The sequence below is a fragment of the Lissotriton helveticus genome, chromosome 1_1, assembly GCF_964261635.1.
Source record: "Lissotriton helveticus chromosome 1_1, aLisHel1.1, whole genome shotgun sequence".
Lineage (NCBI taxonomy): Eukaryota > Metazoa > Chordata > Amphibia > Caudata > Salamandridae > Lissotriton > Lissotriton helveticus.
The window spans coordinates 1,399,939,447-1,399,953,147 of NC_136057.1; the positions used below are offsets into that span (position 1 = coordinate 1,399,939,447).

At 45.1% G+C, this 13,701-nt stretch overlaps 1 protein-coding gene and 1 long non-coding RNA gene across 2 annotated transcripts in view; one reads left to right on the top strand and one right to left on the bottom strand.

Moving 5' to 3' along the window:
- The window catches only part of LOC144826035 (TLC domain-containing protein 4-A-like), a 159,253-nt gene that overhangs the window by 98,411 nt on the left and 47,141 nt on the right, over positions 1–13,701 (top strand). The window lies entirely within an intron of this gene.
- Positions 1–13,701, bottom strand: part of LOC144826043 (uncharacterized) — a 766,049-nt gene that overhangs the window by 40,325 nt on the left and 712,023 nt on the right. The window contains exon 5 of the long non-coding RNA XR_013609677.1: positions 5,809–5,934. This is a non-coding gene — a long non-coding RNA (uncharacterized LOC144826043). The remainder of the gene's footprint in view (positions 1–5,808; positions 5,935–13,701) is intronic.

Here is a 13,701-nt window from a genome sequence, read left to right on the forward strand (position 1 = left end):
CCTGTGGAATGTTTAAGTGTGCAAATTCCATGTGCTGAGGAGCCAAGCTGACAATTTCAGTGAGTTCGGGTCCGGATGGTACACCTTGCCGTTCTGGGTGGAGAGAAGATCCGGAATGCGAGGAAGTTGGATAGGGTTGCATTCCGAGAGAAGAAGTAGCTCGGTGAACCAGTATTGCCAGGGCCATCGTGGAGCAATCAGAATCAACCGGCATGGCTGCTTCTTCATCTTCTTGATGACTTTCGGAATCAGAGGTAGCGGTGGAAAAGCGTAAGTGAATATTTGATTCCAATTCATCGAAAAGGCATCGCCACACGAGTCCTTGTGGGGAACCCAGCTTGCAAAGTATAGGCATTTCCGGTTCTGTTGCGTCGCAAACAAGTCCAGATCCGGATGCCCCCAAGTCCGAAAGATGCGATCTAGAGATGGTTGATGTAGCTCCCACTCGTGAGTGCAGCCTGTTGATCTGCTGAGAGAGTCCGCTAACACATTTGCGACTCCCGGGACATGGACCGCTGACAGATGTATATTGTGAGTCAGAGCCCAATTCCAAATCTCTTGTGCCTGTTGCGACAGCCGGGCTGATCTTGTGCCTCCCTGCTTGTTTAGATAATGCATGCAGGTGGTGTTGTCTGTCCGAATCAAGACCGTGGCGCCCTCTAGGGTCGCCTGAAAGGACTTCAGGGCTAGAAAGATGGCGTGCAATTCCAACCTGTTTATGTGCCAAGTCATTTGGATCTTGTTCCATTTTCCACTGACCGTCATGCCTTGGAGGTGTGCCCCCCAGCCTGTCATTGAAGCGTCTGTCGTTATTATGAACCTGGGCATTTCTGTGAGGAAAGAGCATCCCACTTGTATGTTGTAACCTTGACTCCACCATTGAATCGCTTCTCGCATTCGAGGTGTTAGTTGTATGATATCCTCGAAGGAACCCGACACCTGTAACCACTGGCGACTGAGCTCCTCTTGCAAGGGTCTCATCCGAAGACGACAGTTGGGGGTGAGAAGAATACAGGAAGAAATCATCCCGACAAAGGACTTGAACATACGCACTGAAACGCACCATTTTGACAACAGTGTTGCCGCAAACCTTTGTATCTTTTCCTGTCTCTCTTTCGAGATAAATACTTGGGCGAGCTTGGTGTCCAGTGTCGCTCCCAAGAAGGTTTTTCTCCTTGCTGGCGTGAGGTGCGATTTGTCGAAATTCACTGAGAAACCCATGTTTTGCATCAGTGAGAGCGTTTTTTGTATGTGACTTTTTACCCTGTCGAAAGAACTGGCCTTGATAAGGCAATCGTCTAGATATGGATAAATCTGTATAGACTGCATTCGAAGGTGAGCTGCCACCGGGGCCAGTATTTTCGTGAACACTCTGGGGGCTGAACGCAGTCCGAAGGGAAGAACCCTGAACTGGAAGTCCCTGCCAGCCACTCTGAACTTTAGAAACTTCCGGTGCCTGGGAAAAATTGGGACATGGAAGTATGCATCCTGAAGGTCGAGTGTCGCCATATACTCTCCCGTCGAAAGAAATTGGAGGATTTCCTGGAGTGTCAGCATTCTGAATGACAGTTTTTTGAGGAATTTGTTTAGGGCACGTAGGTCGAGGATGGGTCGCCATTCCCCCGATTTTCTTTCGGATAAGGAAAAACCTTGAGTAGAATCCTTTTCCTCTCTGATGATGAGGTACCCTTTCTATCGCTCCCTTCCGAATCATAATGTTGATCTGGGCAAACAGCTCCTTGAGATGTGCTGGAGGCGGTCCTTTTGGGGGGACATTTGGGGGAGTTTTTACGAATTCCAAAATGTGACCTCTGGCTACTACGTCCAGAACCCACTTGTCCGTGGTAATCTTGGACCAATTCAAGTAATTTTGGGATATTTTTCCTCCAATTTGGTTCGGGTTGGGACAAAGTGGTGGCAGGATGCGTTTCTCACTTCTTATTGTCTCTTCCACGATAGTTGGATTTTCCTCGAGACTGGGAAAAATTTCCTCTTCTCTGTCCGTAAGTCTGTTGACGATATGGCTGGTATCTTTGGTTTCCCTGGGCGGAAGTATAGGAGCGCTGTTGGTTATAGCCTCTATTGGAGAAATTCCCTCTTCCTCTTGCTCCACGAAAGGAAGACTTTTTGTATTGTAAAGTGCCCAGCGAACGCGCTGTCTCAGTATCCTTTTTTATGGATTCTAGAGCATCGTCAACATGCTTTCCAAATAAGAATTCTCCATCGAATGCCATATCTATAATTCTTGTTTGGACCTACTGCCGAAAGGATGTTGCTTTTAACCATCCTTGCCTTCTGAGAACAGCTGCACCGGCTAACTGACGAAAACCTGTGGCAGCAACGTCCACTGCAGCATCAATTATCTCAGACGAGACACACTCTCCTTCCTGAAGGATCTTCATAGCTTCAGCCCGATCTGGCTCGGGGAGTTTGTCCACATACGGCGAGATGTCTGACCACATCTGCCTCTCGTATCTCCCTAAAATGGCCAGAGAGTTAGCAGCCCTAACGGTTGTGGCTGCAATTGTAGAAACCTTTTTCCCGATAGAGTCTAGACGTCTCCCTTCTTTGTCTGGTGGAACAGAGACCTGAGACGTTGGGTTAGAAGACCTCTTTTGCGCTGCCTGTGCTACTACAGAGTCTGCTTTCGCCTGTCCAACGAGGCAGGCTGGAGATGAAATTGGTGCTCTATATTTCTTGTCCACTCTCGGGAGCACTGCTGGCAAAGAATTTGGCTTGGACATTATCTTCAGTCCTTCCTTCCATATGAATTCTATGATAGGAATGGTCCAACTCTGTTTTTGTGGCGTAGATTTAAAGTCATACAAGAAGCAGTCTTCTTGTTTTGACTCCATAGTAATCATGAACCTCCTTGTTGCTCTATCCATGATCTTGTGGCATGTGGCAATGTCCACAGGAGGTGACTGTGCTGTAGCAGGTTCCGCCGGAGAGGGCGTGTTGGCATTGTAATCTTCATACTCCGAAGATTCTGACTCATTGTCTATCTCTCCTTCTTCTTGCTCCTCATGCTCTGAGTACTCTTCATCATCTGCCTGAGGAGCTGCGACCTGTGACGCAGACAATCCTGCATGTCCTTCCCCCAACGTCACTGCAACAACCGGCTGTGCCTGCTTCGAAAGCGGCGTTGTTGTTCTAGGTCTTGGTGTAGATACCTGAGAGTCACCTGACTCTGAAGGTGGGAAACGCCTATAGTAGTCGCTAAGCATATACTGTAGATTGCGAAATAATTCCTCAGGCATTTGCGAGGTAGGAGCAGGTCTGTCCTCATGTAAAACAGGCTCCGTTTCATGCATGTCTTCCTCCATATCATCTTGGATCTTAATTCGGAGGTCAGACGGACTTCTGGCCGCTCCAAAATTTCCATCCTCATAGGATCCTTCCTCATCCGAATCCAAAAGTTTCTCTGGAACTACTGGCGTAGAAGAAATTGCGTAATTAGTAGCTCTTTTCTTCAACAACGTAGCTGTGGTTGCAGGGGAAGGTAACGGTATCCCCGATGACTGAGCTGACCAAACCTGTAAGGTAGTGCAGCTTGACAGTGTTGGCGTCGATGGGGTGTCCGCCGCCGAACCTGTCCTTTGCTGCTGACTGGCTTGTCCCGTCGACGGTACCATCGTCGACGGGTACGTCATCGAGGTCGTAGACGGTAGCTTCGTCGACGTTGATTTCATCGTCGACGAGGATTTCTTCGTCGACGCTGTCGTCGACGGCATCGACGGGGACGTCGTCGACGGTAGCTTCGTCGACGTGGAGTTCATCGTCGACGAGGATTTTTTCGGCGACGGTAACGTCGTCGGCGAGAGCTTCGTCGATGGCAAACTTTTCTTCGTCGACAGGGAGCCAATCGTCGACATCAGAGTCTTATACGAGGAGCTCGTCGACGGTACCTTAGCCAACGGGACTACAGACGACGACGAGATAGGCCTGATCTGCACATGAACCAACGTAGGCGATGAGGCCAAAAACATGACTAAAGTCGCCTAGGTGAGGAGAAAGTCATAGTGCAGGTAGTAGACGTGGCCACATGAGAGGAAACACACTCCTTTTTTGACGTTGAAATTGTCAAAGGTGGCAATTTAGGAGGCACAGACTTTGAAGATTTCTTGGGAACTGCAGATTTCCCAGACTTCTTAGAAGGCGTACTATCCATCTGAACAGGTGTAAGAGTCTTATTTAAATCACTAGGTCCAGAGGTATCCAGAGAGGATTGGGCCTTCTTTACCACCTTCGCCCTTGGAGATGAAACTTCAGTTTCAGCCTTCCTCTTAACCGACATTAGTGAAGAACTAGAGGCAATGCTTCCTACCTCAGATACCGGGTCTTCCTTGTCCTTTAGTCTGTTGAGCCACAACAGAAGTCGTCCTTCCCTGTCTCTGATGGTCTTAGGGGGGAAGGTACGGCAGATCTTGCACTCCTTTGCCTTATTGTCAGGACAAAGGCAATATAACATTTTTTTGTGGGGATCTTCTTTGAATAATCTTTGTTTCCCACAAGAATCACAAGCCCTGAACAGGGACTTAGAGGTAGACATCTGAATTTTTTTTAGAAACTATTAGTCTTGAAGAAAAAACTGAGCAGAGCTCAGGGAGACTCCCTTCACACATTCTACAAGGGCGGTTAGCTCTTCCACTGCCCTTTTTGCTGGTGTGCCTCTTCGACAGATCTGCAGAGCTGCTACATGGTCTAGCAGACACACCTTTACTAGACATTACTGTCTAGATTCAGCAGACGACGCAGATGCCTCGGTTGGAAGAGCAGTGCTGCACAATCTTTTCAAATAAGGTGAGCCTCTGTTTCCACCTCCTTCTCTATGCTCTTTAGACGTTATTTCACATGTTGATGATGATTGTTATACATGCATACTGTCTATATATATATATATATATATATATATATATATATATATATATATATATATATATATTTGACACTCTGACGTCTACGAGCGTTTTGTTAGGAGTATTGCTTACCATTCTGATTCAGGCATGTGAATCTATGAAAGACACCCCTAATACTGGAGAAGAACAATAGTTACTTACCTGTAAACAGGTGGTTCTCCAGTATTGGTGTCTTTCATAGATTCACATGCAACCCTCCCGCCTCCCCCCAGAGACTCACTTAGGCATTATTGGGTTTCACTCCTGTGCGAGAAAATCTGACAGCCTGAGCCTCTGGGGAGAACATCCTGGTGGGTGCTGTCGCCTGATTGGCTGCAGTTTGGACTAATACATAACGACTAGGATAGTCACTGATGTGGAAGTTTTTCTACTGTAGCTAGTGCTACTTTACTTCCTGGTTTAGTATTTCTGATAATTCCTCTATATTTTATGGCATATTATTGCTTTTTTTATACACCGTGGGACTCCCACTCCGACGACGGGGAATGATTCAGGCATGTGAATCTATGAAAGACACCCCTAATACTGGAGAATTTAGTAAACAGGCTTTTAAAAGTGCTACCTGGCCTCAAGCTTGTGTGCACGTGCATGCGCGCAGCCGCCATGTGGGTTCCGTCAAGGCTCTTTAAGCCTTGGTGCCTCCCTCCGCGCTTCAATTCCCTTCCCATCCCATCCCCCACCACAGATCGTGTCACTCTGCTGGCCAACACTCCCCCCCCCCACCCCCTCCTCCTCTTTACTGAGTGCGAAGCGCGCGCGCGCGGCCAATGCTTGTCATTGCTTGCGGTGTTATGCTTGGACGGCTGAGCTCGATTTGGGGGGAAAACCGCAGTGTTTGCTGTTCTTAAAATACCCTCTTCTTTGGCAAAGCTCGTGACGTGGCACTTACCTTTTCCCTCATTTTGGGAGCTGGGCTCTCGACACTTCATCACGCTCCACCCCTCTCCGGAGGTTTTCAAAAGTCACCATGAAATATTTGCCATTCTGAGAGCTCTGGAGCGGCGTGTTCTCAGATCTGCATTAGGTAGCAATAAACAAACACTGTGTGCTTTCCTTGGTGACACGTCATCAAGGCACTATACCATGCTAATCATCTTACAAAAAGTGAACAAGAACTGGCACAGCAACTATCTAGAGCACATCACATTTAGTGCATGCGCTTCATGTGTGGTTATTAATGTTCACGAATCGGCTCTACACGTGTTGGCCTGTACTCCATTAGTCGGCATCTTATTAATGCAATGCTGAAGACCCTGCAGGGTTCACTATTCAAAGGCGTTATCAATCTGGCAATGTTGGAGTCAGTAGTGCTTTAAAAATATGAGCCGTAGATCTGTATTTTTCCTAAAAAACAGTAAAAAAAAAAGTAAAGATTTCCATCCAGAAACAGTTAATGGAACAGCTTTAGTGTCCCCGTCAATCTGAGTCTAAACGGGCTCGAAGGGCTCTCTGCTGCTTGAATTGGCCACTGGTGGCCAGGGCGGTTAAGTGTATTGCAGCACTTAGTAGCCCCATGATAAGTAGAGTATTTACTCAGATATGCCATCGGTTTTTAAACCCACACATCAGCTTGCTGCGCTCTAGGTAAACAACAGGCACATTGCAATTGTTTGAAGCCTATTGAGAAAAAAAACATGGTAGTTTTGTCTGCTGCAACCTGCTGCGTCTGGGAATTGTAGTCGCCAGTTGATGGCTGTGATAAGACAGAGCACCCCGGGAGCTGCCCGTCAAGTCTGGGCTGGAGCTGCAGTTGTTAACACAGTCTGTCTTTTCACTCAGGCCAGTGGTGCCTGTCAGACCCCAAGAACGCAGAGGTTGTGTCTTAACAAGCTGTCTTGACGGCCTTTACTAACACACCCCAACTCAGTTGCAAGCTGGGTCGTTTTTGGTCCTACGCTCCCAAAGCCAACTCACAACAGTGTTGGAAAGACGACAGGTGGTGTGCTCAGAAGACTGCAAGGAAATTCACCGGCTCCCCTAAATATTTATCAAAATATATTTTTCTCTGATGAGTAATTGGACAAAATTCGAAAGACAACAGCACATTAGAAAGATGTGGGTTGGCAAGATAGTTTCTTTTATGGAGATGGCTGCGCGGCGGGAACGGCGGTAGCAGCGGCATCGACCGGATTGGTTTGGGACTTCATCTTGAGTCTACTTTTGCCGCCTGCATCGAAGTTCCTCGAAGCTGGTTTATGAAAAAGGAACCGCCGGGCACTTGACTGCAAAACAAGCTAAGCACCGTAGCGGGGGGTGGCATTTGGACTGCAGCCACACCTGAGCTGGAGCGCTGGATCGCTAACGGCTGCAAAGGCTTACTGTGGAGCCCGCGGAGAGCAGTGAGAGTGAGCGGCAGTATATTCAACTTTTGCTGGTTCGGAGTGGCAGAATTCTTTCCTGTTTTTGCTACAAGGTTGTTACAAGGTTACTCTTTGATTACTTTCTGCAACAAAGTTATTATCGTTGACTGTGAGTTGGCTGATTACGAGAGAGCGGCTTGGGCTACAAAGCTCCGGTTGTGCTAAAAGCCATAAACTTTTTATTGGAATTTTTGCCGGGATTTTCTAAATATAAAAACAAGCACCCGGAGTGTTTGAAATCCTTTGTTTTAGGCTGCTCTGGGATATTACTGGAGCTCTGGTATGGCACCTAAAGTTGCTCGAGGTGGGAAAACAAGAGCTTACTGGGGAGGCTGCGGTAGGAACACACGCAGCACTCGTAGCAAAGAGCTCCAAAGAATTGCTTGGCACCGAGCACCAGGAAAGTATTGTACAGGGCAAGGGTTCTGTACAAGGGACACCCAAAATATCGCAGATTTTCCAAGCAGCTGCTGGTAAAAAAACTGTTTTATAGAAAAAACTGTGACTTCCTTGACCGTTTCTCCAAGACCCTGTATTCTTGACGCCCAGCAAGGTGTGGGGGAACTGACTGGTTTATCTCTTGGGGAGAGTCACGTATCTTTGGAACATATTGAGCCATCCCAGGCAGATTTTGACACTGTTAATGAGCCTGCATTAATGGATGACAATGGCATTATTAGTGAACCTACTAGTAGTAAGGAAAGCGAGTTTTATTCACTGGCAGAACACTCAAAAGAGTCTGATGTGAAAGGAGATTTCCAATTGCAGGAAGAGGGGCTTGAAGACATTACCCCAACTACCATGGATGAAAGCCATACTGAGAATCCTTCTTTGGGGGGTATTTCTACAGAAGCACCTACTGTACGGAAGAAAGCTATGGAGGGAGTGGCTGGACTAGCGAAGATAGAAATACCCGATTGGGGGCTCTCCAATGGGGAGCAGCTGCTAGAAGGATTGGATTTATCTGATCAAGCAAGCGCGGGCCCGGCAGTGGAGATTCAAAGTCAAGTATCGCTGGAAGTGATCCATAGATTAATTTCAGAACACAGGGTGGAAACACGGGCAGAGAATTAAAAAACACATACTGCATGTAGGAAGATGCAGAATACAGTTAGACGGTTGGCAAAAGCATGTAATGATTTTACTGACAAGAAGGCCGAAGCAGAGACTTGCATCTCACTGTTAGAAGACCAGATGGTGGCTCAAAAGATGCTGTCGTAGACATAAAAGCCAATAAAGATGATGTACATGACAAGCTAGTTGATTTAGATAATCGCCCTCGCCGTAACAACCTGCACATTTTAGGTGTGCCAGAAGGACTTGAGGGGCAAGATGTCTGAAAATTTGTAGTCAAGCTGTTTCAGGAAGCACTTCCTGAGCTGAGAGACTGAAACTGGTTGCAGGAATTTCAACGGGACCACAGATTTCCGTTTCGGCAACGGCCAGCACGGAGTGGGCAAGCGGTGCAACAGCCGCGGGCCATTCTAATTTCCCTCAATAATTTCTTGGCTAGGCAGGGATTGTACGATCTGACTAGGCCAGATAAGAAGAGAACTGGTAAAGGGACGCAATTCTTCGTGAGACCTGATTACTGCCACTCCACAGTGGAAAAGAGATGGCAGCTGCGGCAGCTGATCACTCCTTTTCAAGCAAAAGGCGTACAGGTGTTTCTACTGCAACCAGCTACTTTAAAGACCGTCAATAAAGGACAGATAAGTTTTTTTACTTCTGACATTGCAGCTAAAGAATACCTTCAATCTTTGGGTTGAGGATAATTATATAGGCAAATGGATCTTTCATGTAAAGATATGATTTTTTTCTGGTAACTTCCTGCTACATTTCCTTTTTATCTTTAGTTGAATATATATCAAAGGATGTGGGAAAGGCGAGTACCAAGTGGGCTGTTCACCGAGCATCACAAGGGCGATTGGCCCTAAGGCCTTATTGATGGGGGAATGTCATAGGCAGTGGCGGTGGGGGGGGTGTAGAGGGGCACTTGGGGAGTAAAGGGTTGGGTGGGAAATTGTTAAATGGTAAAAATTCTGTTCATAGTATGTGCTGTAGGAATCATAGTGTATGTTTTTTTTATTGATGGCCATGAGATACTTACGTAGCAATGGCAGATAGGAGGCTGCGCATATGCTCATTTAATGTTAGTGGGCTGAACAATGTCCTTAAGAGGAAACGTGTTATCACTGAGCTGCGGCTAATAAACCCTGATATCCTTTGTCTGCAAGAGACGCATGTCCCCTGGTCCAATCGTAGGATATTATCCAAGTTGGGATTCACATTATCAACTTCTGTACAATCCATTATGAATAGGGGGGTGGCGATCTTGGTGCATCATGGTATAATTGGTACGGGTAAAGAGAGGGTGGACAATCTGGGGAGGTGGGCCATTACTGAGTGTATTCTAGGGGCCACTGAGACTGCGCTTTGCACAGTATATGGTTCAAATTTGGATGAGGCTGAGATTTTGGAGTTTTTTAATGTTGAGTTGGCATTGTGGTGGACCCCATTGATACTATTTTGGGGATTTTAATATACATGGGGATGAACAGACATGGGATTCTCACTTTATGTATAAAGGGCGTAAGCCTAAAGTATTTAAGGCTTTGATACAACTGTTACAGAATCATGGACTAGTTGATGGGTGGACGGCAGTGAATCATGGAGATCCGGGGTATACATTTGTCTCGTCCCCGCACAATAAGTTTGTTCGGTTAGACTATCATTTTTTACGTCGATTGCTGACCGTGGGTGCAAAAATGCAGGTGTGGCCCCCTATTACATTGGATCATGGACCTCTGGTTATGGATCTTGCTAGTCTTAGTCTTCCGAGGGAATAAAAAATATTTAAGTGATGAGGAATATATTGGTCATATCCGAACCTGGGCTGCACTGTTTCTAGATAGTAATAGAGGATCGGCTGCCCAACCAATGATTTGGGATTCTTTGAAAGCTGGGCTAAGGGGTGAAACTCTTAGCTATGGGTGGGCTAAGCAGAAACAACAGAAAGAACAAATGTTGGGTTTTACTCGAGGAGTTAAAGAAGGCTGAGTGTGAACTTATACAGGCGGTTAGAACTTATGTGGATAGTAAAGAAGCGCAAACCAAGACGGCCAGCTGTAAGGCCAGGATCAATGGGGTATGGAGTCAAGAAATAGCTGCTCAGTTCAAAATACATAAGGCAGAAAGATATGAATATGTGGAAGCAACTGGTAGATGCCTAGCTCAAAGACTGCGGGGTAGACAAACTTCCCAGCGAATTGAAATTCTGGAGGATGGTAACGGGGGCACCGTTGAGACCATGGAAGGTATAATGGGGGTACCTCACTCGTATTATAAAGAATTATATACCCAAGATCTTGTGGAGTAGGGCAGTGTAGAGGGGTATCTCCATAATTTTGATTTAACTGAGATAGGGCTGGCAGCACGGGAAGAGCTGGAAGCTCCTATTACCATGCTAGAACTCCAGACAGCATTAGACCGATTAGCGTTAGGGAAAGCGGCAGGGCCGGATAAACTCCCCTTGGAGGTCTATCGGATAGTTTTCTCGACAATAAAGGATGATATGCTGTCCACGTTTAGAGAAGCTCTGTGTGGGAAGCCCCCACCATCTTGGGATGATGCCAATATAGTGATTTTTAAGAAGGATAAGGCTCCCAGGCTCCCGGGTCGTATAGACCCATATCATCAATAAATGCTGATGGCAAGGTGTATTAAAAAATCATTGCAACCCGGTTAGCACAAGTTATATCACCGTTGTTATCTCGGCATCAGCATGGCTTTTTGCCGGGCAGGAGTACGGTTAATACCCTACATAGGGTTATTGCGCTGGTAGATTATGCTACTACACTGCAAAAGCATATAGGTATTATTTTTTTAGATGCTGAAAAAGCATTTGACCGCATATCGTGGTCTTTTTTGTGGGCTACAATGCGTAAGATGGGGTTTGGCCCCCAATTTTTGTTAGCATTACAGACTATGTATAAACGTTTGTGTGCTAAAATTTGTACAATAGGGAAAGAGTCATCATTGTATATATAACATGGGGCACCCGGCAGGGATGCCCCTGTTTGCCTTTACTTTTCGCCATTCATATTAACCCACTGTTGCAAATATTGGAGACCACCAATGGTATGTCAATGGTAGTGGGGCAGCATCAAGTACGTGTTCTTGCTTACGCTGATGATATAGCGGTAGTAACATCTGATCCAGAGCAAGCATTAAGGGAGATTGAGGACCAGACTCAACAGTTTGGGGAAGTGGCCGGGTATAAGTTAAATGTTTCCAAAACTCAGGTTGTCTGCACTGAGGGACTTTGTCCTGGTGAAGTACGTGTCACACTAGAAGCAAGATATTGGGGAATAAAGATCAGGTTGTCACTTCAAGAGATAGTTGAAGTGAACTGGGCAGATATACTCGCTTCAGCTAGAAGGCAATTGGAAAAGGTTAAGCGTCTTCACTTATCAATGGTAGGACAATGCAATGTTTTAAAAATGTGTATACTCCCCAGGGTAATGTAATATTTCCGGACGGTACCGCTAGAGTTGACACGAGTACAATTAATGCAGCTTCAGTCTGTTGCTGACGGGTTTATATGGGGCTGGACAAAAACTCGACGTGCTTAAAAAAATATGACGCTACCATTGGCACGTGGTGGGTGGGGTGTGCCGAATTTTGGTTTGTACTATCTAGCTTGTCTTTTGCAGAACATGCAGTACTTGGTGACCGGCGCTGAAGCAAGGCCATTTGAAGCTCCTAATGTATATCATGTGTTGTTGGGGACCCAGGCGAGTGAAGCTTTGCTCAAGTTCTATGAACCAAGTTACTTTAAAAGAACGAGATTTAAAATTGCTTCTGCTGCTGATACGCAAAACTGTATCTATATCTATATCTATATCTATCAATCCGATTGGCTATTATACGCCTTTTAAATTCTCTGAAACATTTCCTTTGGTATTTTGGTATACAAAGATGGCTACTTGGAGGGACAAGGGGATTCAAAGCCTAGGGGATATCTATAGTGCTGGGGATAATTGTTTCTTTTTTAGATTCATTTGACTGATATAAAATATCTAAGAATGATTTTTTTAAATATTTGAAAATTCGTGACTTTATTTATAAACATTGCAGACACTCGTCCATAACAACCAATGAGCTACTAGAGGCCTTGATTAAAAGAGCCAAGATTGGGCACTGTATGATGTATTGTTGACATCTCAGCGGGATGATATTGAGATGCACAAAACAAAGTGGAGGGATAGATTTGGCAATACTGGCTCATATGTGGAACTATCAATAGACATGGCAAGTAAAGTCATATTTACGGAAAATCTATGCACCCAACACTATAAAACTTTGTTTAACTAATATCATGCACCTGTCAAAATGATGAAGTGGGGTGGGCCTTACGACGGGAAATGCTTTAGGTGTCAGGCGGAGAAAGCTGATATTGTACATATATTTTTTGATTGTATAGCTTTAAAACAATTTTTAGGTAGTATCTCGGAATTTCTATCGCAAACTACGGGGGTTGATGTTTGTATTTCTTGAGAGACTATGTTAGTAGGTGTGGGTGAGGATATTGAACCCATTCAGATTTGTTATCCTTTTCGATACTATATATTTATGGCTATGGCTGTTGCCCGATTATGTGTTGCCTCTATGTGGCTGCAACCAGAGGCGCCATCATACAAAATGTGGCGTGCGAAGTTTTATGATGTGTTTAATCTTGAATTTAGTTTGTATCGCATAAAATCTTTGAGGAAGAAACAACTGGGAATCAAAATCTGGCAGCCTATGCTGCAACATATGGAGATGTCGATTTGACATTTGGTTGTTTTTAAATCATCAGAACCTTTTTTTTCTTCTTTTTTTCGCTGTTTCAATGATATCCATGCTTTGGTGCTATTATGTGTACCTGTGTAATATTCCTACAGTAATGATTTAAATGATTGATTTATAATTGCTATATACTATGAACTGAACAATAGAGACATTTTAAAAAAAATTGGGTTTGTGAATAAGGATGGTGAAATATTATTTGTATATTCGCCAGAGTCCCCCAGATCGTGAGGTTTTTTGTCATTTTCTGCTTAAATGTCTGCTCCCAAGAACCCCTTTACATGAAATCCACTTCGAGTGTTCGTCAAAATCTTTAGTCAGCGTTTGGTATTTGAAGTAGGACACACGTTCACCCAAAAGCTTCTGTCATGAACAGTGTAGTTAAAGTTGTATTATTCATTGAAAAGCAGCAAAATATGTTTCGCTTTTTAAAGCAGATAAGCGTTTTACGGTTTGGCCAGAGTGTAATGCTTTTTTACCTTTCCATCTTTGATGAGAGCCATAATTCCTCAAAGGGGTATTGATGTCCTCTGTGCTCACTGTGAGAGCAATTTTATGTATAACTGCTATAT